This window comes from Lipotes vexillifer, unplaced genomic scaffold, assembly GCF_000442215.2.
Source record: "Lipotes vexillifer unplaced genomic scaffold, Lipotes_vexillifer_v1.1 scaffold307, whole genome shotgun sequence".
NCBI classification, from domain to species: Eukaryota; Metazoa; Chordata; class Mammalia; order Artiodactyla; family Lipotidae; genus Lipotes; species Lipotes vexillifer.
The window spans coordinates 727,395-752,668 of NW_006791331.1; the positions used below are offsets into that span (position 1 = coordinate 727,395).

At 37.6% G+C, this 25,274-nt stretch overlaps 1 protein-coding gene across 1 annotated transcript in view; it reads right to left on the reverse strand.

The window, feature by feature from the left end:
* The window catches only part of LOC103077751 (putative P2Y purinoceptor 10), a 27,677-nt gene extending 5,112 nt beyond the window's left edge, over window positions 1-22,565 (reverse strand). Inside the window, exon 1 of the mRNA XM_007464327.1 lies at window positions 22,411-22,565. The gene's annotated coding sequence lies outside the window, so the exon portion shown is untranslated. The remainder of the gene's footprint in view (window positions 1-22,410) is intronic.
* Window positions 22,566-25,274: the final 2,709 nt, after the last annotated feature.

Genomic DNA, 25,274 nt, shown 5'->3' on the forward strand with positions numbered 1-25,274 from the left:
AAAGCCAGAAGGGAGTGGCAGGACATATTTAAAGTGATGAAGGAGAAAAACCTACAACCAAGATTGCTCTACCCAGTAAGGATCTCATTCAGATTTGATGGAGAAATTAAAAACTTTACAGACAAGCAAAAAGGAAGAGAATTCAACACCTCCAAACTAGCTTTACAACAAATGCTAAAGGAACTTCTCTAGGCAGGAAACACAAGAAGAAAAGACCTAAAATAAGAAACCCAAAATATTAAGAAAATGGTAATAAGAACATACATATCGATAACTACCTTAAATGTAAATGGATTAACTGCTCCAACCAAAAGACATAGATTGGCTGAATGGATACAAAAACAATACCCATATATATGTTGTCTACAGGAGACCCACTTCACACCTAAGAAAACATACAGACTGAAATTGAGGGGATGGAAATGTTATTCCATGCAAATGGAAATCAAAAGAAAGCTGGAGCATCAGTTCTCATATCAGACAAAATAGACTTTAAAATAAACACTATTACAACAGACAATGAAGCACACTACATAATGATCAAGGGATCGACCCAGGAAGAAAATATAACAATTATGATATTTATGCACCCAACATAGGAGCACCTCAATACATAAGGCAAATGCTAACAGCCATAAAAGGGGAAATCGACAGTAACACATTCATAGTAGGGGCCTTTAACACCCCACTTTCACCAATGGACAGATCATCCAAAATGAAAATAAATAAGGTAACACATGCGTTAAATGACACATTAAACAAGATGGACTCGATTGAAATTTATAGGACATTCCATCCAAACACAACAGAATACACATTCTTCTCAAGTGGTCATGGAACATTCTCCAGGATAGATCATACCTTGGGTAACAATCCAAGCCTTGATTAATTTAAGAAAATTTAAATCATATCAAGTATCTTTTCCAACCACAGTGCTATGAGACTAGATATCAATTACAGGAAAATATATGTAAAAAATACAGACACATGGAGGCTAAACAATACACTACTTAATAACCAACAGATCACTGAAGAAATCAAATAGAAAATTTTAAAAAATGCCTAGAAACAAATTAGAATGAAAACACGAGGACCCAAAACCTTTGGGATGTTACAAAAGCAATTCTAAAAGGGAAGTTTATAGCAATACAGTCCTACCTTAAGAAACAAGAAACGTCTCAAATAAACAACCTAACCTTACCCCGAAAGCAACTAGAGAAAAAAGAAAAAGAAGCCCCAATGTTAGCAGAAGGAAACAAATCATAAAGATCAGATCTGAAATAAATGAAAAAGAAATGAAGGAAACGATAACAAAGATCAATAAAACTAAAAGCTGGTTCTCTGAGAACATAAACAAAATTGATAAACCATTAGCCAGAATCATCAAGGAAAAAAGGGAGAAAAATCAAATCAAAAGAATTAGAAATGAACAAGGAGAAGTAACAACTTACACTACAGAGGTACAAAGGATCATGAGAGATTACTACAAGCAACTCTATGCCAATAAAATGGACACTGTGGAAGAAATGGACAAATTCTTGGACATGCACAACCTTCCAAGACTGAATCAAGAAGAAATAGAAAATATGAATAGTTCAATCAAAAAAAGTGAAATTAAAATTGTGATTAAAAATCTTCCAACAAACAGAAGCCCAGGACCAGATGGATTCACAGGCGAATTCTATCAAACAGTTAGAGAAGAGCTAACACCTATCCTTCCCAAATGTTCCAAATATAGCAGAGGGAGGAACACACCCAAACTCATTCTAAGAGGCCACCATCACCCTGATACCAAAACAAAACAAAGAATTCACAAAGAAAGAAAACTACAGGCCAATAACACTGATGAAGCTAGATGCAAAAATCCTCCACAAAATGCTAGCAAACAGAATCCAACAGCACATTAAAAGGATCATACACCATGATTTAGTGGGGTTTATTGCAGGAATGGAAGGATTCTTCAATATACATGAAACAATCAATGTGATACACCATATTAACAAATTGAGGGAGAAAAACCATATGATCATATCAATAGATGCAGAGAAAGCTTTAGACAAAAATCAACACCCATTTATGATAAATACCCTCCAGGAAGTAGACATAGAGGGAACTTTCCTCAACATAATAAAGGCCATATATGACAATCCCACAGTCAAGATTGTCCTCAATGGTGAAAAATTGAAAACTTTTCCACTAAGGTCAGGAACAAGGCAAGGTTGCCCACTCTCACCACTCTTACTCAACATAGTTTTGGAGGTTTTAGCCAGAGCAATAAGAGAAGAAAAAGAAATAAATGGAATCCAAATCAGAAAAGAAGAGGTAAACTGGCAGTGTTTGTGAATAACATGATACTATGCATACAGATTCCTAAAGATGCTACCAGAAATCTACTAGAGCTAATCAATGAATTTGGTAAAGTAGCAGGATACAATATTTATACACAGATATCTCTTGCATTCCTATAAACTAATGATGAAAAATATGAAGGTGAAGTTAAGGAAACACTCCCATTTACCATTGCAAAAAAAAGAATAAAATATCTAGGAATACACCTACCTAAGGAGAAAAAAGATCTGTATGCAGAAAATTATAAGACATTGATGGAAGAAATTAAAGATGATACAAATAGATGGAGAGATATACCATGTTCTTGGATTGGAAGAATCAACATTGTGAAAATGACTCTACTACCCAAAGCAGTCTACAGATTCAATGCAATCCCTAACAAAATTCCACTGGCATTTTCCACAGAACTAGAACAAAATATTTTACAACTTGTATGGAAACACAAAAAAATGCAAATAGCCAAAGCAATCTTGAGAAAGAAAAATGGAGCTGGAGGAATCAGTCTCCCTGATTTCAGACTATACTACAAATCTACAGTAATCAAGACAGTATGGTACTGGAACAAAAACAGAAACACAGATCAATGGAACAGGATAGATAGCTCAGAGATAAACCCACGCACATATGGTCATCTTATCTTTGATAAAGGAGGCAGGAATGTACAGTGTAGAAAAGAGAGCCTCTTCAATATGTGTTGCTTGGAAAACTGGACAGGTACATGTAAAAGTATGAAATTAGAACATTCTCTAACACCATACACAAAAATAAACTCAAAATGTATTAAAGACCCAAATGTAAGGCCAGACACTATCAAACTCTTAGAGGAAAACATAGGCAGAACACTCTATGACATAAATCACAGCAAGATCCTTTTTGACCCACCTCTTAGAGAAATGGAAATAAAGACAAAAATAAACAAATGGGACCTAATGAAACTTCAAACTTTTGCATAGAAAAGGAAACCATAAACAAGACCAAACGACAACCCTCAGAGTGGGAGAAAATATTTGCAAATGTAGCAACTGACAAAGGATTAATCTCCAAAATTTACAAGCAGCTCATGAAGCTCAATATCAAAAAAACAAAAAAACCTGATGCAAAGATGGGCAGACGACCTAAATAGACATTTCTCCAAAGAAGATATACAGATTGCCAACAAACACATGAAAGAATGCTCAACAACATTCATCATTAGAGAAATGCAAATCAAAACTACAATGAGATATCATCTCACACCAGTCAGAATAGCCATCATCAAAAAATCTAGAAACAATAAATGCTGGAGAGGGTGTGGAGAAAAGGGAACCATCTTGCACTGTTGGTGTGAATGTAAATTGATACAGCTACTATGGAGAACAGCATGGAGGTTCCTTAAAAACTAACAATAGAACTACCATACAACACAGCAATCCCACTACTGGGCATGTAACCTGAGAAACCCATAATTAAAAGTCATGTACCGGGCTTCCCTTGCAGTGCAGTGATTGGCAGGCTGCTGGCCAATGCAGGTGACACTGGTTCACACCCCAGTCCAGGAGGATCCCACATGTCACTGAGTGGCCAGTCCCGTGAGCCATGCCTGCTGTGCCTGCACGTCCAGAGCCTGTGCTCCACAATGGGAGAGGCCACAGCAGTGAGAGACCCACATACTGCAGAAAAACAAAAGACTCATGTACCAGAAAGTTCTTTGGAGCTCTATTTACAATAGCCAGGACATGGAAGCAACCTAAGTGTCCATCAACAGATGAATGGATAAAGAAGATGTGGCACATATATAAAATGGAATATTATTCAGCCATAAAAAGAAACGAAGTTGAGTTATTTGTAGTGAGGAGGATGGATCTACAGTCTGTCATACAGAGTGAAGTAAGTCCGAAAGAGAAAAACAAATACCATATGCTAACACTTATGTATAGAATCTAAGAAAAAAAAATCAAGAAGAACCTAGGGGCAAGATGGGAATAAAGAGTGAGATTACTAGAGAATGGACTTGAGGATATGGGGAGGGGGAAGGGTAAGCTGTGACAAAGTGAGAGAGTGCCATGGACATATATATACTACCAAACATAAAATCGATAGCTAGTGGAAAGCAGCTGCATAGCACAGGGAGATCAGCTTGGTGCTCTGTGACCAACTAAATGGGTGGGATAGGGAGGGTGGGAGGGAGGGAGATGCAAGAGGGAAGACATATGGGAACATATGTATATGTATAACTGATTCACTTTGTTATAAAGCAGAAACTAACACACATTTGTAAAGCAATTATACTCCAATAAAGATGTAAGAAAATAAATAAATAAAAGAGGCAGTATGGAGCAAGAGCCTTAAAGTCATACAGACCTGGTTTGCCATCCCAGTTCTTCCACTTTGATTCATTCAAAAAATATTACTTGACTGTCTACTATGTACTAGTTATTGTATTGAAAAAGAGCAACATGATTGCTGCCCTCATGGAACCTATATTTTTTGGAGAGTGATGTAGACAGACACTGAATAAATCAATTAAAAAGAAAAAATCAGAGAATTGTATGAAGAAAATTATAATATGATAAGCTGATAAGAGTAACTGCATATCTACTGTAGATTGTATGATCAGGGAAGGTTTCTCTGAGGAGGTGAAATTTGAACATGAATGATGAGAAGGAGCTAGCAATGTGAAGACCTAGTGGAAAAGTATTTTAAGCAGAGAGAACAGCAAAGGCAAAGGCCCTAAGGCAAGAATGAGCTTCACTTATTAAATAATGGAAAGAAGACCAATGTATCTGGAGTTCAGGTATGAAGGAGAGAGTATTTAAGAGATGAGGTAGGGGAATAGATATGGGCTTGATCTCGGGGGCACTACCATGGTTAGGTGCTGGATTTCATAAAGACCTACTCATTATCTATGAGACTCATTATCTATGAAACAGAAACACATATCAATGGAACAGGATAGAAAGCTCAGAGAGAAACCCATGCACATATGGTCACCTTATCTTTGATAAAGGAGGCAAGAATATACAGTGTAGAAAAGAGAGCCTCTTCAATAAGTGTTGCTGGGAAAACTGGACAGGTACATGTAAAAGTATGAAATTAGAACACTCTCTAACACCATACACAAAAGTAAACTCAAAATGGATTAAAGACCCAAATGTAAGGCCAGATACTATCAAACTCTTAGAGGAAAACATAGGCAGAACACTCTATGACATAAGTCACAGCAAGATCCTCTTTGACGCACTGCCTAGAGAAGTGGAAAAAAAAAAACCAAAATAAACAAATTGGACCTAATGAAACTTAAAAGCTTTTGCACAGCAAAGGAATAGACAAGATGAAAAGACAACCATCAGAATGGGAGAAAATATTTGCAAATGAAGCAACTGACAATGGATTAATCTCCAAAATTTACAAGCAGCTCATGAAGCTCAATATCAAAAAAACAAACAACCCGATGCAAAGATGGCCAGAAGACCTAAATAGACATTTCTCCAAAGAAAATATACAGATTGCCAACAAACACATGAAAGATTGCTCAACAACATTAATCATTAGAGAAATGCAAATCAAAAGTACAATGAGATATCATCTCACACCAGTCAGAATGGCCATGATCAAAATATCTAGAAACAATAAATGCTGGAGAGGGTGTGGAGAAAAGGGAACCATCTTGCACTGTTGGTGTGAATGTAAATTGATACAGCCACTATGGAGAACAGAATGGAGGTTCCTTAAAAGCTAACAATAGAACTACCATACAACCCAGCAATCCCACTACTGGGCATGTACACTGAGAAAACCATAATTCAAAAAGAGTCATACACTGGGCTTCCCTGGTGGCGCAGTGGTTGCTAGTCTGTGTGCTGATGCAGGTGACACTGGTTCATGCCCCGGTCCAGGAGGATCCCACATGCCATGGAGTGGCCAGGCCTGTGAGCCTTGCCCTCTGTGCCTGCACGTCCAGAGCCTGTGCTCCACAATGGGAGAGGCCACAGCAGTGAGAGACCCGCGTACCACAAAAAAAAAAAAAGGACTCATGTACCAGAAAGTTCTTTGGAGCTCTATTTACAATAGCCAGGACATGGAAGCAACCTAAGTGTCCATCAACAGATGAATGGATAAAGAAGATGTGGCACATATATACAATGGAATATTACTCAGCCATAAAAAGAAACAAAGTTGAATTATTTGTAGTGAGGTGGATGGACCTAGAGTCTGTCATACAGAGTGAAGTAAATCAGAAAGAGAAAAACAAATGCCATATGCTAACACTTATATATGGAATCTAAGAAAAAAAATTTCATGAAGAACCTAGGGGCAAGATGGGAATAAACAGTGAGACCTACTAGAGAATGGACTTGAGGATATGGGGAGGGGGAAGGGTAAGCTGTGACAAAGTGAGAGAGTGCCATGGACATATATATACTACCAAACGTAAAATAGATAGCTAGTGGGAAGCAGCTGCATAGCACAGGGAGATCAGCTCGGTGCTCTGTGACCACCTAGATGGGTGGGATAGGGTGGGAGGGAGCGAGATGCAAGAGGGAAGACATATGGGAACATATGTTTATGTATAACTGATTCACTTTGTTATAAAGCAGAAACTAACACACATTTGTAAAGCTATTATACTCCAATAAAGATGTTAAAAAAAAAAGAAAATATAAGGTGCTGGAGGAATCATACTCGTTGATTTTAGACTATGCTGCAAAGTTACAGTAATCAAACAGTATGATACTGACACGAAAAACATATAGATCAATGGAACATTATAGAAAGCCCAGAAATGAACCCACACACTTATTGTCAATTAATCTAATGATGAAGGAGAGAAGAATATACAATGGAGGAAAGACAGTCCCTTTAATAATTGGTGCTGGCAAAACTGGACAGCTACAGGTAAAAGAATGAACTTAGAACATTCTCTAACACCATACACAAAAATAAACTAAAAATGGATTAAAGATATAAATGTAAGAGAAGATACTATAAAACTCCTAGAGGAAAACATAGGCAGAACACTCTTTGAAATAAATCACAGCAATAGCTTTTTTTAAAAAAATCCATCTACTAGAGTAATGGAAACAGAAGCAAACAAGGTGGACCTTATTAGATTTAAAAGCTTTTGCACAGCAAAGGAAACCATCAACAAGACACAAAGACAACCTATGAAATGGGAGAAATTATTTGCAAACAATGCAATTGACGAGGGCTTAATTTCCAAAATACACAAACAGCTTGTACAGCTTAATTAAAATAAAAATCAAGAAATGGGCAGAAGACCTAAACAGACATTTCTCCAAGAAGACATACAGATGGCCAACAAGCATATGAAAAGATGCTCAACATCATTAATTATTAGAGAAAAGCAAATCAAAACTATGATGAGGTGTCACCAGATTTGTTATTATACCTGCAGAGTCATAGGATATTAAAATTAGAAGGGATTTGTTTACAGATGAAGAAGAAGATGCTCAAGGAAGATATACTATTGATCCAAGGTCACCCAGTGAATCAGTTAGAAAACCATGGAATTGTCATCCAACTGCCTTGCCCTACCAGATTGTCAAAGCTGTGTCTTGCAGGTAAGGAAGTCCTGAAATATTCTGTCTGTTTTTCTAACCACAGAAAAAGAATGTGATATTTGAGTCTGTTTCTTTTGTATCAAGACTTCTCTTGCCTCAAGCTCTGGTTGGGATGACCACTGTTCACTACTTCCCAATTGCAATGGTAGAAATCCAGTCTTGTTGTTCAGGTCTTCTTGCCTCTCCTCTGTCTGCCACCTTGCTCACTGGGTCCTGACTTCCTAACTTGGCACCACAGCACCTGGGAAACAGATCTGCCTCCTTTAGCCTGCATTACCAGTATCCTGGTTGATTTTCATGGCTTGGGAATATTACCTCCTTATTATTCTATCACAGTAGCTGGTGGTTTTCATGCATTTTCTCTTTCTCTTAGCTTAGGCTTCATTCCAAATTTACATGAAAATTTTCAGTAATATATGGATTTAGAAGCTGAACCAGGATATTATCCCTTATGTGATTGGGAAGGGAAGAGACCTATTCTCTATCTAAGGGGAATTCTGTACTGGTGTGACATCATGTCTTGGCAGATTATCCAACAGCCACAGTGAACATTGATTAAGGTACCAGCAAAATAGGCCACCAAAATCATTTTTTTGAAACAATTTAAGATTTAATTTTTTTTCATTATTCATCATAATGAGAAAATTTTTTGGACTTCCTTAATTTATTTTATACTTTAGTATAGTTTTTATTGTATATTATATGTAAGACATGGGGAATATACAATAATTTTTAGGGCTTCTCAAGGCCTGGCCATGGATTTATGCAGGCTGTTTGCAAATAAGAATGGCAGGACAGCAACATCCTTGTTATTTTATTTGTAGAATTTTGTACTGAAGAGGACCTTTAAAAAACATTTAATTCAGCCACCATATGATATAGGTAGCAGAAGCAAGGTCCAGCGAGGGACTTATTAAGGCCACAAATCTACTAAATGAAAGATCTGGGACTTCAGAAAGGAGGAAAAGGTGTTTAATCTTTACACACACACTTCTGTCCATCATTTGTTTTTCTCTCAAAGACAAATTTTACAAACATAGCTTCTGTCCATACTGCAGGAATGTTTATTGCCTTGAGAGCTAGAATTGGAAAAAAACAAAGTACTGAGGTTTCCTCAGGTGGAGTTTTGTTGTTGGTATTATTTTGTTTTAAGTATGTTTACAAAAACAAAGGAGAGGCCTCTTTTAGATTCTCTTCATAAGTAGCAGAATGACTTCCTATATCATTCTAAGTCTACTCCATGGAATAGAAATGTGATAAAAGAACAGAACCACAAAGGATTAATTCACAGGTAAAAGAAAGTCAACTTTATAAGCTACCATTACTCTAAAGAGTACTTTCATTTCCCCTCCGCTTATACTCCCTATTTGACCTATCTCTGATATATCCTAAAGAGTCATGCAGTCATCTTGCTTGTGTATGTATGACTTAGAACAAAGGTAGAGGGGTACTCACAGGTGAAAAGAAAGGAAATAATTATAATGGTCTATCAATGATGTACCCCAGAATCTGCAATGGAATTTTTCACATGCATTACATAATTCAATTCTCACAACCATTGTAAGTTACTATTATTACTCTTATAGTGCAGATGAAAAACTGAGGTTCAGATAGATTCAGTAAATTGTCTTAGGTAACAAAGTTAAAAAATGGTAAAAATGGGATTTACTACCATGCCTGACTTGCTCCAAAGTCTGTGCTATTTCCACTATACCACTTGCCTCTCCCTGCTCAGGAGGGACTTTTTAATAGAATGAGGATCATTATGATATCTGGAGGGCACATTATGACAGAACCTTTCTAACCCCATAGTAGGACCTTATGATCTTGTAACATTAGAATTACTCTAGCTATGCCATCAGGATATAACTAAACATCCGTCCCCACACATGTCACCCACCTCTCCTTACCACCCACTTTTATCTCACATATTATCTCATATTTTATTGCACATATTATCTCATTAATCCTCATAGCAGCCCAGTGATTATTTCCATATTACTTAAATATTGGTCCTGTTTCTACTATTATCTATTATCTATGCATAGGCTTGTGAGAGAGCAAGGGAGGCTATATCAAGTGCATTACATTTCTAAGAACTAAAAACAGCTCACACCCACCAAATTCACACTTCCACTTCTGCACTTTACAAACATGGATATGTGTTTCTGCTTCACTGGTACAGAAAATTTCACTTACTAATGGGACAGGTTGTTTTCATACCTCTGTGATAAATAACAGAGTCCTATTAGGCCAGAACAGCAATATGTTCACAATTTATTTTGTTTCTGTGGTTTCTTATGCTTCTGCAATTCAGTTTATTTCAAGTTTAGAGATTTACATGACCTGCTTTCCAAAATCTTTTTTCTTCTCCAGACTGAAGGGGAGGTAGGAAGGGTTTTTCCCCAAATATGTCTGGTGACAATTAAATGTAAAATCCCCATGGTAATGGGAGACTGGGGGAATTTTTTGGGGTAGGGTGAAAATATAAACTCTCTCAGGGAACATTTAGCTTCCTGTTAACAATCTGTGACACTACTGAAATTTTAGAATGGAGAACAACCAAAGAAGCCACTAACAGCAGAAGGCTGAATGGAAGGGCCGAAGTCAGAACATGTTCCTTCTCTCAGTCTCTGCCCCTGCTCCTGTCTCTGTGTCTCTCTCTTTGGCTCTGGCTCTATTATTGACTATTTCTGGTTGGTTCGTGCCCTGTGTGATACTAGTCTCTCTTGCCTTCAGTCTAGACATATTTTTGGTTCCTCTCTCAGGAAAGGGTACAAGATTGGTGATTCACTCTTGAGTCTAAGCTCCCCTTCTCTGCCTGTGCCATGACTCTCTTCCCAGACACTACAGATAGAAAATGGGAATTCATTCAACTCCTATCACTATATTTCACCCATATCTAATCAGAAACCAGGTGATTCTGTCTCCTTTTAATCTCTCAAATCTATCTCCAATCCATCTCCACTTACACTGTTGCCATTCTAACCCAGGCCACTGTCATCATTCCTCTTGATTATTGTAGAAGATGCCTTATTGGACTCCCGACACCCCAGTCTTGTCTCCTGCAGTTCATCCCCATACTGTGTCTAACATTAACATTAATTATGGCTACTGCTCATTGAGAGCTACCATCTATTTACAGGCTAAGCACATATTATCTCATTAATCCTTATAGCAACTCAATGATTATTTCCATTTTACAAATGAGAAAACTGAGACCCAGAGAGGTTAAATAAGTTGTGCCAAAGTCACAAAAGTTACATAGTGTAGAGGTGGTGTATAAGAATTGGAACCCATGCTTGTCTCCATACTCCCTTACCTCTGTCATGGCACTTACTAAACACACACTGAAATTCTGCTAACATGTCTTTCTGTTTAACTAGACTTTGCACTCCTTGATGGCAGGGACTACGTCATATCTTAAACCTTTCTAACCTCTTCCCCACTGTGGTCTAAGTGGTTTTTCTTTGAAATATCTTGTCATTCTCCTGTCTAAAATCCTTTGTTGGTTCTCTATTGTATTAAGGCCAAACTTCTCACCATGGCTTGAAGGCCATTCCTGTGTCATTTAACATCACTTCATGCCATTCTTTTCCTCATTCACTACTGTTTCAATTATACTGAGAAGCTTCCAGTTTCTAGAACAAGCCAAGCTTTTCTCCTGACAAAAACATCTGCACATGTTTCCTCTCTCTGGAATTATCTTCCTTCTTTTTCACATATCTGGCTCCTTTAACCTCGATTTGCAGGGCAGAGACATCTTCACTGCCACTATTATTTAGGCCATCCTACATAGCATTACATACTCTCACACTCCGTGCAACTTCTCTTCGTAGCATCAACACTTGTAATGTAGATGTTTGCTCAGATTTTATTGACTATTTCGTTCACTGTGCTGTTAGCTCTATTAATGCCATAAAAAGATCTATTCTGTTCATGACCATATAGCCAAGACTTAGCCTGTGACTTAGTAACCACCCAAATAAAAGTGATATAATTGGATTCAATTCATATAAAATAGTTTAAAGTCCTATTTGGAATCATTAAGTAAAAATGCAAACCCTGACATGTCAACTAATATATTGGGTAAGAACTTATGGAAAAACCCAAAAGAACTTTTTGGCCAGCCCAATATTTCTGCTGCCTGCTATTTCCCTCAAAAGTTGTCTTCTGATTTGAGCTATTATCATCAATATTTGCTGCACTTACCTGTTACAACTCAGAAAAAACGTGCCTTCAGAAACCTGAGAAAAGAGCAAAATATTCAATTTAGAATCAGAGGTGGTCAGACATATCCTGTAGGTAGATACCAGCACAGCCCAACATCTCAGAGTACCATCAACACTATTATCTAGACCTCAGGGAGAGGGTAGTCCTTGTGATCTGCTTCCAAAAGTTTCTCAGCCCTTTATTTTTGTTGATTGTCATTCTTCATATGAAATATATACCTGCCTCATCTCATCGGAAAATGACTTCCTACCCACCTACGTGTGGGACTTGGAACGAGAGTGAGAGGTAACATCTGTAGTCCCCAGAGCTTAATTTTCCACATAGAAATTAAGCATAAAAGGAAAACAACTTGTGTATTTACTTTTTTCTTTGGCCTTTGAGGGCTCTGGTTGCCTTGGAGGCCAACACTCAACCAACATATATTTAATAAGCATCATACTATGAATTCTGTGCTAGGTTATATGGAGAATATAGAATCATCTGCTATAATCTCTGTCCCTGAGAAACTTCTGGTCTGGTGGAGAAAATATTTTTTAAGTTTCCAACATCACAACCAGTGCATGACAAGAACTGAAGTGAATGGCATAGGTGATAAGAAATCCTCATGTTGGCACAGCATCATATCTGTGAGGTAAGCAGGACAGATATCAATAATACCCCTACCATATTGTTTAGCTTACAAAGAGATGCATTCAAGAACAACTCAGTACCCTGTCCAAAGTCACAGGGTTAAAATATGGTGAAACTAGGACCAGAAGTCAGGTTTGTACGCCTCTTACTTAACATTCTTTCAACCATGTTGGGCTGCTTCTATTAAATTAGGAGAGATAGAGCACCTCGAGCCAGAGAAGAGGCACTTTTGTCAAGCTATCTGCATTCTTTTATTAGTCACTACAGGGACAGTGTTAGAGAGCAAACTGCTGATGGCAGCTGGGGAGGAGCTAAAAGTTAACCTTACTTTGCCTGAATTATACACTATTGTATTTAAATCTAAATTGCCCTTCAAAGCTGTGGTCAAGTCCCATCTCTTCAAGAAAAGCTGAACTTGATATTATCAATACCATTCATCTGGGATTTAGCAATTCATAATTTTATCCAGCAAAGGGACATTCTGCTTTATGTGTATTTGATATGTTAATTGATGAAGATAGTGTAGTGGGGTGGGAAATTTCAAAGAAGAATAGTACATGATTGTCATCCTCAAGAAGTTTATAGTCATTTAAGGAGTAAAAGACATAAGAATAACTAACCATAATGGATTTTTAAATGTGCTATGAAAGGGATAACAAAGAAATTTCTGTGAAAGTAGAAATGAATCCTGCACAGTAGAGGAGTCTTAGAGCTCATCCTGAAGGATAAGTTCACTTTTAATAAGCAGCTGGAGTGGGAAGGCTGTAGGAAAAAGGGATGAAAAAAGAGTTTCAGAGGTGAATGAATAGCATTCAAAGTTCTCAAAGTATAAAAATGAATGACCCATAGAAAGGAAGAATAGGTGTTCTATACCATCTGGAAAACAGGGTGAGATGGTGGGGAAGGTGGAATAGGAGGTTAGAGTGGGAGAAGATAGTGGAAGGGAAAAGCAACTTAAAAGGTAGATGCAGCTAGATCATGGAGGGTTTTATGGGGAATTATTGAAGGATTCTGGGAAGAGATGTGATATTACTATACTTGTGTTTTAGAAAGACCACTCTGGCAACAGTGTGGAAGATGGATTGGGAGACCAGAGACAGGAAGTCCAAATTCGTTGTGTTTGTAGGGTGACCAACAGTCTAGGTTTGCCTAGGACTGAGGGTTTCCCAGCATGTAATATTTTTGGTGACAGTCCAGGACAAACAGAATAATTGATCATCCTACTATTCCGACAGTCAAGGAAGTAAAAAAAAAAAAAAAAAAAAAAGCTCTGAGCTGGTATGACATGAATATTAGAATTTCAAGTAAAAGTCAGATATGGAATTGACCAGTTTAGGAGACTGCTTGAGGAGTCAAAGATAACTTCATTTATAAAACATGTGAAATGTTATACAAGGATATCACAGTTTTGTACTTTGCCAAAGTCCTTTCAGATTAGCAGCTCACAGCATTCACTATTCCTGACACTCTAAGTCAAAAGTAAACTCTTACTTATTCCAGAATTTTCAGATTTGTACTCTCTGCCAAGCTTCATAAATTCCTGACTCTTCAGATGATTTGCTTTCTCTAACATTAAAATCACTGAACTTCACTGCAAGTTGCACTATGCTAGCTTGCACCAGACACTCCCAGAGACCTTAAATTTATAAATCTCGCCATTAATCTTGGGCCAATCTGGCACCTGCCCTCATCTTACTTCCTCCCTTATGCAGACTACATTAAATGGTCAAATTAACTATTCTCACACAAGAGCCCTCAACTTCTTTGCACATCATTCTTCTGCCATACCAGCCTGGCAAGGTCTTAATCCCAGATCAAGTCCACAATCCATTTTCTTTTTTACTACCCAAACTGCTGAATGATCCTATTAAAAATACCAGCATCTATTTGAAATGCTAAAACTAGAAGTGTATGATCTCCAGCCTAAGATTTTTTTGCTCCAGCCTCTTTTTGCACATGCCTGATTAGTTTTTTCTCCTATTGACTATGCAGCACCTTCACAACTCTTCTAAAGTTTCTTCTCTCCTGCTCTCCCATCCCCCAACTTTCTCAGCAGAGAAACTTACCTCTTAAATCACAAGAAAATTGAGGTTATTGGGTGAGAAACAACTCAGTTTCATCCATTGTCCCCTCCCAACCCACACAATCTTATCTACAACTGCATCCTTCCCAACACAGCTGTCTTTCCTATTGCACAAGATGAATTCCCATGCTCTTAATCCCTTTTATCTTTCTCAGGATCTTCTTTCATTAGCTGTTCCCTTTCACTCCTAGATCATCATGTCGCCCTTCACTCTCAGCTAGATATTTGTCATCAAGTCTCTCCAACACCCAAAATAATACTTCTCTTGTCAATGCATCTTATTCTAGCTCTTTGTCATTTTCCTTCTCTTCTTAAATAAACGTCTCACAATAGTTTTTGACACTGACTGTTTTCTTTTCCTCATTTTATATCCATTCTTTAATGCATTCCAAGGTGACATGCATATCTTTACATCACTGAAACTACTTTAATAAAGGTGACAAGTGACCATCACATTTTCAAATCAGGCAGGGCTTCTATGCCGGCTTGGACACAGTCTGATCGTTTCCATGTTTTTTAAATGCTCTCTTCTGTTGGCTTCTAAGCCACACCTCTTTCTTGAGTCTCCTCTTAACTATCTATCCATTCATACCGAGTCTCCTTTATGGTTTCTTTTATCTCTGCACATCCTTTAAATGTTTGTTTTCCTAAGGTCTGCATATTCTTTTCTTATTCAGTGACCTCATGCTAAGTAACATCACTCAGTTTCATGGCTTCTGTTACCACCCATATCCAGATGACTCTTATGTCTCAATGTCCAGGGTTGGCCTCCTCTCAGATATTAAACCTATACGTCTAACTTTCAGTGGAGATTTCCCATTTCAATGTCTCCCAGGCATCTCAAAATAAAAATATTCAAAACTAAACTCATCATACTCCCTGACCTTTTACTTATCCACACCATCTATCCAATTACAAGAGCCAGAAGCCTTAAAATAATCCTAGATCCCTTCACTCTCATTCAATCAACCAAGTTTTCTCCCTCTCCCACTCTCTCTCCCTCCTCTCTCTCTGGATTATTAAAACACTCTTTAACTGATCTACCTGCTTTGAGGATTGCCCTCTTAAAATCTATTCTATACTCTGCTGCAAAAGTGATATATCAAAAAGGCAAATCTGGGCTACAGTGTCATCATAGGGATTGCTTTAATGATACACTCACTGCTATAGAATGTTTCCATTTATATCTCTTTATTTATAACTAAACTATGAGCATTTTTGAAGCCAAACAGCATGTCTTACTCATCTTTAAATCTCTAGAACCTAGCAGAATAATTAGCAATAATCGTTTAGTAAATATTTTAACTGGGCAAATATTCTGCCTTATGACAACTCTTTTATTGTTTATCTGTTTATGAATCTCTCTACACTGGGCTGTGAGCTTTGTAAAGTCAGGACTTATGCCCTAAATTTTGTTCTCTCTCTCTCTCTCTCTCTCTCTCTCTCTCTCTCTCTCTCTCTCTCTCTCTCTCTCTCTCTCTCTCTCCCTAGAACAAGGATAAATATATAGCACTATTAAAAAATTGATGTTAACTGGCTCATGTGGTGATTAATCCTAAAGACTTAACCTCACTGGTGTTGCATAACCAACTCAGCTAAGCAGGACCACACAGAAAATACAACCTAGGCAAAATTATAACCTGTGAAAATACCATATCTTTAGTATATATTTGAGCTCCTAGCTCTATGACTGTGAACCACCCAGATAGAATGAGGGCTAAATTCCCAGTACCTCCAATACCATCCTTAAAGAAGTAAATACCTCTTGGTTTATGCAATGTTCAGTGCTCTATCCAGGGTACGCACTGCCTACATCAAAGGCCAGTACCTTCATAGAGATGCATCTTCTTGAAAAAGGGGTCTGTAATGGGAGCTAAACCCTAAAGGGAATGACCAGCACAGACTTCTAATCTAATAATCAGAGCAGGAAAATCAGCTACCATGATCGAGCTAACAAGATTCACTTTCAATGTGCAGCTTTAAGAATGTTCCTGATAATGAAGATTGGTATAAAATTATGACTAGGGCTCCCCTGGTGGCGCAAGTGGTTGAGAGTCCGCCTGAAGATGCAGGGGACACAGGTGCGTGACCTGGTCAGGGAAGATCCCACATGCATCGGAGCGGCTAGGCCCGTGAGCCATAGCCGCTGAGCATGCGCCTCCGGAGCCTGTGCTCCACAGCAGGAGAGGCCACAACAGTGAGAGGCCCGCGTACCGCATAAAATAAAATAAAAAAAAAAGAATTATGACTAAAACTTCATCAAACTCCTCTCTCCAGATCCCATCTCAACTCTCATCTTTTCCTTGCATGGGGCAACCTATCCTGACTTCTTCCTTCTTGGTATTTGTACTGGACTTTTAGGCTACACTATAAGAATGTAGTCTCAATGAGGGAAGACTGTATCTTACACTTTTATACACCTCATTTTGTTTAGCAGAGGGTTAGGCATGTAGTAGGATCGCAGTTCATACACATTGGTTTATAAAGATAAGACTATGGAGAATAGGCATATATTAGCAGAGCCTTAGGCATTTTTATTTCTAATGTCTCTCCCATAAGCTACTCTCCTGAACAACAGCAATAGTTTTTCACCCTTTGTTATGGAGGAAAATATGGTCAAGGCAAGGACAATAAGGTTAGAGTCTAATAAATCAAAAGGTCCAAAGCCTGTAATCCCAACCTTTTATTTTAAAGCCAGTAGGAATCCCAAAAAGTTAAGTGAGAATTTTGTCATTAAACACTTGACTTTATGGAAATAACTAAATTTTGTCTCAGAGCACAAAGGTATGTCATGTCACTAAATATGACCCATACTATGTCTGAGTCCAAGAACATCATAGGTACCAATAATGTCTACCCAAAAGCAGTTTCACTTCCCAACCAACTAGCTTAATGCTGTGCTTTCACAAAGTTACAGCCAAACTGAACTTATTTTATGGCAGCATCAGAATTTTACCAGACTCCTAAGTTTCAGTAAAATACTAAGTTCAAGAAGTTTCCACATGCATCCTGTCAGTTTTTAGCTAAGCGCTGTTAATATATTATCTTTGAGCTTTGAGAGAACTCTGAGTTAATTATTATTATACCTCTTTACGTATCAGAAAATGAAGGCTCAGCAGGATAAAGTTTCTTTCTCAAAGTCACAGCTATTATGATTTCAGTCATAATGAGGCTCTTCATGAGCAGAGACAGCTAAAATTCTTCTCTGCAAACAATTTGTTGCACAGAAATACCTTAAAGTAACATTTCTGTGGATAAGACCATTCTTCAAAGATGAAGAAGCTAATAATCTTGGTTCTATTTCTAGCACTTTTATGACTATACATATATGGCAAATGATTGCCCACCAGGTGTCAGTGTAGGGTAGTATCAAAACCAGGGATCTTTAACGAGTTTTGCTTATGAACCCAAACCATAATAGATCTATGGATAGAGTATTGGAACAATGTATTTATGAGTAGTGAGCTGAATATAACAAGACAGATAGGATGGGGAATCTCAAGCAGTAGAATTTATTAAAAGAACACTGGATTTGGAGCTAAAACACTTGAATTCTAGTAACTATTCAAATTCTGTCTCTTTGTGTTGTCCTGCTAATCCCCTTCCCTTATGTGGGTTTCATTTCCTTCATTATTAAAATAAGACAATATGAACTGGATCATGTTAACTACCTTCTGATCTAACTTGCCATGATGTTATGGGCCTGGCTCCTCTAAACCCCCACCCCTAGCTAATACCATCAGCACTGCCTGCCATCATTGATACAGCTGCCACCATCTCAACCTACCTGCTTATTTACACTTTACATATCATTATTACATCTATAATTGCTGTTAATCATTATTAAATATATATATATATGTAGTAGGTCAGAGGATATCATCCCCATTTTACAGATCAGGAAACTGAGATTCCAAGAAGTGATCACAGTTACCTGAATACTATGCAAGTGGCAGAATGAAGAGTGTAGAACATAGGCTTCTGGCATCAAAGTAACTGCTCTTTTCGTAGTACAACTCTATAAAGTTTTACCCTTAGTCCTCTCCCCCTTTTCACCCCTCATCATTAAGTCACTAATACCACTAAATGAACATGTCTGTCAAATTTGTGTCTCCTATTTTCCTTGATAATAGGGCCAGTATGTGGGCTTGTCATCTTGGGAGGAGAAGTGAAAACTAAATAGAGAAATGTTGCTGATGGAGGCCCTTCCCACTCTCCAGGGGAAAATATCTACAGGCCATTTGGGAATGTAACTTGTCTTTTTTCCCCCTTTTTCTTCTTATTTAAACCACAGAAGTCTCACATGAATTATCCAAGCCAGTCCTATACCCATGACCATGGTGTCCTTCATTCAATCACTCATAACCACAGCCAAAGAAGAGCAACGGGAATCTGGAACTCTGCCATTTCCTGAATTAATTCAAATCAACTGTAAATAACCTGGCATGATGTCAGAAACACAAAAGTTTGTATCTATTCTGCAAGTCTAGACATTTGTCCCAAACATTAGAAGTGAAAATTATTTTACCCTTAAAATAAATTAAAGCAATTAGACTATTCACAAACGAATATCTTAGAGTTGGAATTGAACTTCCCTGCATGCATCTTTACTGGATTTTTAATAAGGTAAGAAGGAGGCCTAATTATTCATCATTTTTTGTACTTGGGGCAGCATTTTGGAGATGGAAAGAATCATGTTCTTTGGGCAGACCTGGATTCATATCTTGACTCACTTATCAGCTGTCTAGCCTGAAAAGACTCCATATCTCTTGGTTTCAGCTTCCTCATTTATAAAATTAGGATCATAGTGCCTGCAACATATATCATTGTAAAGATTAAACAGAAAATGTACATCTTTAAGTAGAAAATGTATCTATTTTCATGTCTGGTACACCGTATATGTTAAATAAATCTCAGTTCATTTCCACTTTACTTGTACAGAGAGTAATCTCCATGAGCCTTTGGTTGGATGCTGTACTTCTCTGAGTTTAGAAAATCTCCCCAAAAGCATATACGTGAGAAATATTTAGTAAGACTAATGCAATAATTCTTAAAGTAGAAAAGTGGAAAACATGTGTTACTTGAAAAGAAAATTCCATATTACAGTAAATATATTTGGAAATCAAAATTATTGTCCATATAATACAAACTGCTGAAAGTGCAGATCTGAAAAATCTTTTTGGCTGTTGGGCCCACAGTATTTGGAAAATGTCAGTGTTATGGGATAGGTTTTTCTAGGAGTCCAAGGTCTGGTTCCTAGTTAAGCAAGTCCACAATAACTTTTTACTGAGATTTTTATGTTTTTCAAATGGAACTTTGCACTTAAAAGATTGAGAAATACTGATTGACTGACACTGTCATTGTGGAAATCAGATTACAGAACTTGCTCCTTTGTATGTTTGCATCTTATCATTTGAAAAAAAAGGAAATTATTTACAAAATACTTGCCTGTGCTCTAAAAGTTGAAGCTCTCATGATGACATTACTCTGAAAGAAGTATAATGTCCCTTAGCAAAGATTACTGAGCTCCCTTTGAGATCTAGACTGTATTTCCAGAAGGTTCACTGTAGTTAGATTTCCCTACTATGGTCCCATTATTTACCACTTCATGATATGCAGATCTTCTCAGGCACTAGGAGCCTAGAGTCAAATATTTGTATTACTAGGAAGGAAATTGAAGACCATCTATTTCAAGCCCCTCCCCCCTTATTATAGGTGAGGCTACTGAGACCCAGAAAAATAAAGCAACTTGCCCAAGGTCAAAACTGAATCATTGGCAGAACTTGAGCTAGAACCAAAACTTTCTGTCTCTGTGTATTGGTTCATATACTTCATCACTCTGCCTGTGATGCATGTGAATCAATACTAGATGAACACTTAAATATAAAATATCCCAACCTGAAATATGAGACATTTTGAGCAAAAGTTTTTAAATAAAGCATATACTTCCTGCCAGTCATTGCTCTGATTGTTGGAACACGTAGAAAAGATGGTTTCACAAAGACAGCTCTGTTCTCTTTATTAGGTCCATAGACTGCCCTGTCTCTTAGGACATCAACTGACTTACCTCAAACGCAACTAGCTGTGAAAAGCCACGGAAAACCATCCAGAAGTATGCTTACTCATTTGAAGCGTTGTGTTCCACCACTGCCAGGATTTGAGCATTCTGCACAACTTGAACTCAACAACTTTTCCAGTTGAGCCCAAAAAGGAACTGCTTTGATCAAAGAAGGCCCTCTGTTCAAAAGGAACCATTCCAAAGATAATTACCCCAAATGCATGACTTGATTCTCAGTATAGTTCAGGCTATTTTCAGCCTCAATATATCAACCTATCACATATTTTCAACAGTGAATAATTTTACTGTGTCACAGCTAAGGGATAAACTCCTCAATTAATAGAAATGGAAAGGACTCCCACGTCCATTTGAAAAACCAAAATAAAAATGTTCCCACTTGCAGGATCCTTGGGACTGAGACTACTACTCCACCCAGAAAGCACAATAAAGCTTGTTATAATTCTATCCAAAATGATCCTGGTACCAACTGTTGTGGTACAGTCCACCTGGAAGGATTACCGAACTGGAAGTCTCCTTTTGACTCAGTCATCTTGTCTCAGAACCAGAGAGATTGCTAGCACTCAATGTAATAAGAACAATAATTACTGAAAAGATAGGTGCCTCCTTTTTGGGCTCTGCTATCCATTAGGTCTGAACTTGGGCCAAAAACAGCTTTCAAAGGATCTAGAAATGCCTCTGAACAGACTTTGAAATCATTTCAAAAGATTTTGTCATCTGGGATATTTTCTCCTTTCCTAACCTAAAATCCAACACAGTTATATTTACAGTATTCTCTGGGAGATACCAGCTTCTGTAGGAAAAAGGAACAGTAATTTAGAAGATACATGTTCTAGTTCCAGCTCTGCGACTAACTAGCTGGGTTATCTTAAATGTCTTCACTTCACTTTCTCTCAGTTATCCCATCTGTATGGTGAGGGATTTGGATCTCTAAGAGCTCCTTCAGCTCCAAAATCTATGATCTGACTTTCTTTGTTTCTCTCCTGAGAATTTACTATCTGTTGCTGTATCTGTGAAAGTTAAACTTACCAAAGCAAGGAGCTTATACTTAAAAATATTCGTTCACTAAGCAACTAGATAATTTATACAGAGCAGAAATCCAAATCCTCTTTTTCTGACTGAATAGGTTAAGCTTTCCCAATGAATCTCACCAACCATACTCTTTTCTTACCACTTTGTGCCATCTTCCCTTGTTGATAAAGAAACAAAGAACCCTCAGCAAAGACTGAGCTGCATCACAGACCCCATGCTCCTGGAATAATGGTGGGGACTGATGGCATTAACCCTAACTTTGTACTCTAGTCAGACTCAAGGGAAGTCATGATTGCTCCTGCTGTAATAAGTCTGAAATAAGAAACCAGGGACAATTTTCAGTTTGGACACTGGTCTCACATCTGTCTCTGTCCCAGATCTTCTTGTCCCCACCAATCTTCCCACATGGAATTATACCAATTCCCACATATTAAGCTATAACTTACCCTGGAGCCTTGCTGGGCTTCTTTCTCTGCAGGAAGCTTGGGGCAGAAAAGCCTAAGTCTGGGTGGCATGGAGCTTACTGATAACTGACAAATTTGTTGTTGAAAAAGGAAGTTGAGTGCATTTGGTGTCTCACCACAGAAACCATATTTACACAGACCAAAGGTAAGTCACTTGAACAGAAGGCATTACTCAAGTTTCATTTAGTTTTGACTTCATTCGTGCAAAGAAATTCAAAGAGCAGAGAGCTAAAGGGTGTTCAAAACCAAATAATGACTGTATACCGGCCTTCCTCATGGTTTCACTGTTTCTTACCCTATCTCTTTCAACTACAGCCCACATGCCTGTCCATCTCACTAGATTCCAGTAGGCTCTATGGCAGGATGGGATTCTGAGGCAAAATCTGAAGAGAGTTTACCTAAGAACAAGAAAACTGCAACTCCTTCAATCCTGAGAGAGAAAGAGTGAGAAAACCTCAAGAATACCTGTCAGAGAATATTCTCCAACTCCCATTACATTTTCTTAAATTGAGTTTGTTCAACTTGTGATTTATTACTTTATTGAACTTTGGGAGTTTTAATGATGATGTAGATTTAGGAAGGTACTATTTATAATTTTGACTTATGTTTAAATTGTGAGGGTTTAAAAAAGTTTAATTATAAAGCTATAGAAAAATAACCTTTCCCTTCAATAAACTTATGAAGTAGTGCCAAAAATAAAAAATACATGTCAGAACTAACAGCAGTAAGACTACCTTTGCTTAAGCTATTCCCTGCATTTGGAGTACATTTCCACAACCTCTCATCTCAAGGCTTATAATTTAATGTGTAGTTTGTTTATTTTTATACATTTCTTATCCTCTTAGTGTATTACAAACTGCTTCAGGGCAAAGATCATGTCTGACTCATCCCTGCATTTCCAACTAGTCCAGCACGAGGTACTTTCATGAATGTTTGTTGAATGAATGTGAAGGAATGAATGAAAAAAATAAATATTCAAATAATTAATGAATAAATAAATGAACCATATATATTTCAGTCTCCCTCCAGTGTACTAAGGTTTGGTCTTTGTCTGTTGAGCCTTTATAAGGTTGCAAGTAAAGAAAGATCATACACTTGGGGACTATAGTATCAGCCAAGTCTGAGAGTAGTTCTGAGAAACAAGGCTTGCAAACCAGCACAAACCTCTGTGTGCATGTGAGGAAACTACATTCAGAACCCAGGGCCTAGAGCTGCAAAGAGCCCTCTGGGTAATAACCATAACAAAGGAGAAAATAAAGTACTGTGGGTTAGATCAAACAGTAGCATCTGGAATTATGGATAAGACTGATTAAAGTGGATGACAACATTTTTTTAGAAGGGCAACCTGGATCTGCAACATGCTCTTCTTGTAAAACTAGAATCATTCAAGAACTGGATAGAGCCACACCCAATACTCAGAGATCACTAATATAAATTTCAAGGACATCAAGAGATGGAAAAGAGACACTTTCAGCACTAGGAACTGAGAACTTGAACTGATTGATGAGAAGGCCATGACTTGTGAGAACTGGTAAAGGAAGAGGGTACCCATCCTGGCTGAGGTATATCAAATGAAACATGCCTGACCTTGCAATCCCCTTCTTAATTCTGATTACATATATTTATCCAGCTCCAATCTGTTGTTAATTTAGTTTTCTGACTTGGCACCCTTACTGAAAGAATACACTGATAGGCTAACACACATTTCAGTCCATTTGGCAGTTCTAGTCTTCAATATAAATTATTAAATTGGCTTTCTGTTACAAATCCATCCCTTCTGAGTTTGGGCAGTGTAAGCCAGTTTTCCTAGGCTATGATCCTTCTCTGGCCAAAGAAAGTTCCAGACCTTTAAAGCCAAACCCTGGGACGAAAGGATAAAATGACCCCTTTCTTGACAATTAGCTACTGTCACGGCTGCCCACTTTCATTTCCCAGACAGCATTTTAACATTGCTAAGAAAATAGCTTGCCAGCTTACCTCATTGCTCTCTAGCATGCAAGTGTCTTCTCCTTTCATTGGTTCTAAAAAGGGAAGCAAAAGTAGCTCAGAAGACAGTGACCCAGTTTAGACAAAGAACATTTCAACTTAGGTAAAGTTTTTAGTGTTAATTAAAGGAGTAAATGTGTGGACAAACCAAAAAAGCAGATAATTTCACAATCGTCTCCAATTAACTTTTAGAAGAGACACTTTAGTTATTGAGTATGACTGATAGTCTAGGAATCATTATCATCTCAAACCAAGTAATAAATATCCAGTCATAGAAGTCTAAAAAACAGTACAACTGCCCCACTTTGCCTATACTTCTGAACTCTTCCCTCCTCTCTTATGTATCCTTTCAAAGTTTAACTGGTGCATCATATCTTCCCTAGGCCTAGGAAAGTTTACGAGTCTGTGCTTCAAAGGCTTTTAGGTCTTCTCTAACAGTAACAGTAAATTAGGTGTGATAGCTGTTGTTGAGGACATTATTTATTACAATATACTGTGTTTTCTAGGAGGACCCAAGAATACTACCTGATCTTAGTATTGGGAAGAGCTAGATTTTTCCTAAGCAATTGGTTTGATTTGATTGTTAACAGATACTGATAATTGTGTCATGTGTCTTTTTTAATATAATCTGCTGAAAACCCTGGAATTAATTTATAGTCGGCTGGCTGCAAGTTTGGAGATATTTTTATGGTGTGTTTTTCTTTCATGGCTCTAATTTTACATGCTTCTCCATTTTTATTTATTATTTTCCACCTATTTTGTATTTATATTATCTTGCTATAGTATGCATCCTTTTAAACCATCTTCAATTCTTTCTGGAACAATAGTCTAACAAAAAGTGGAAAAAAAAGAGGAAAGAG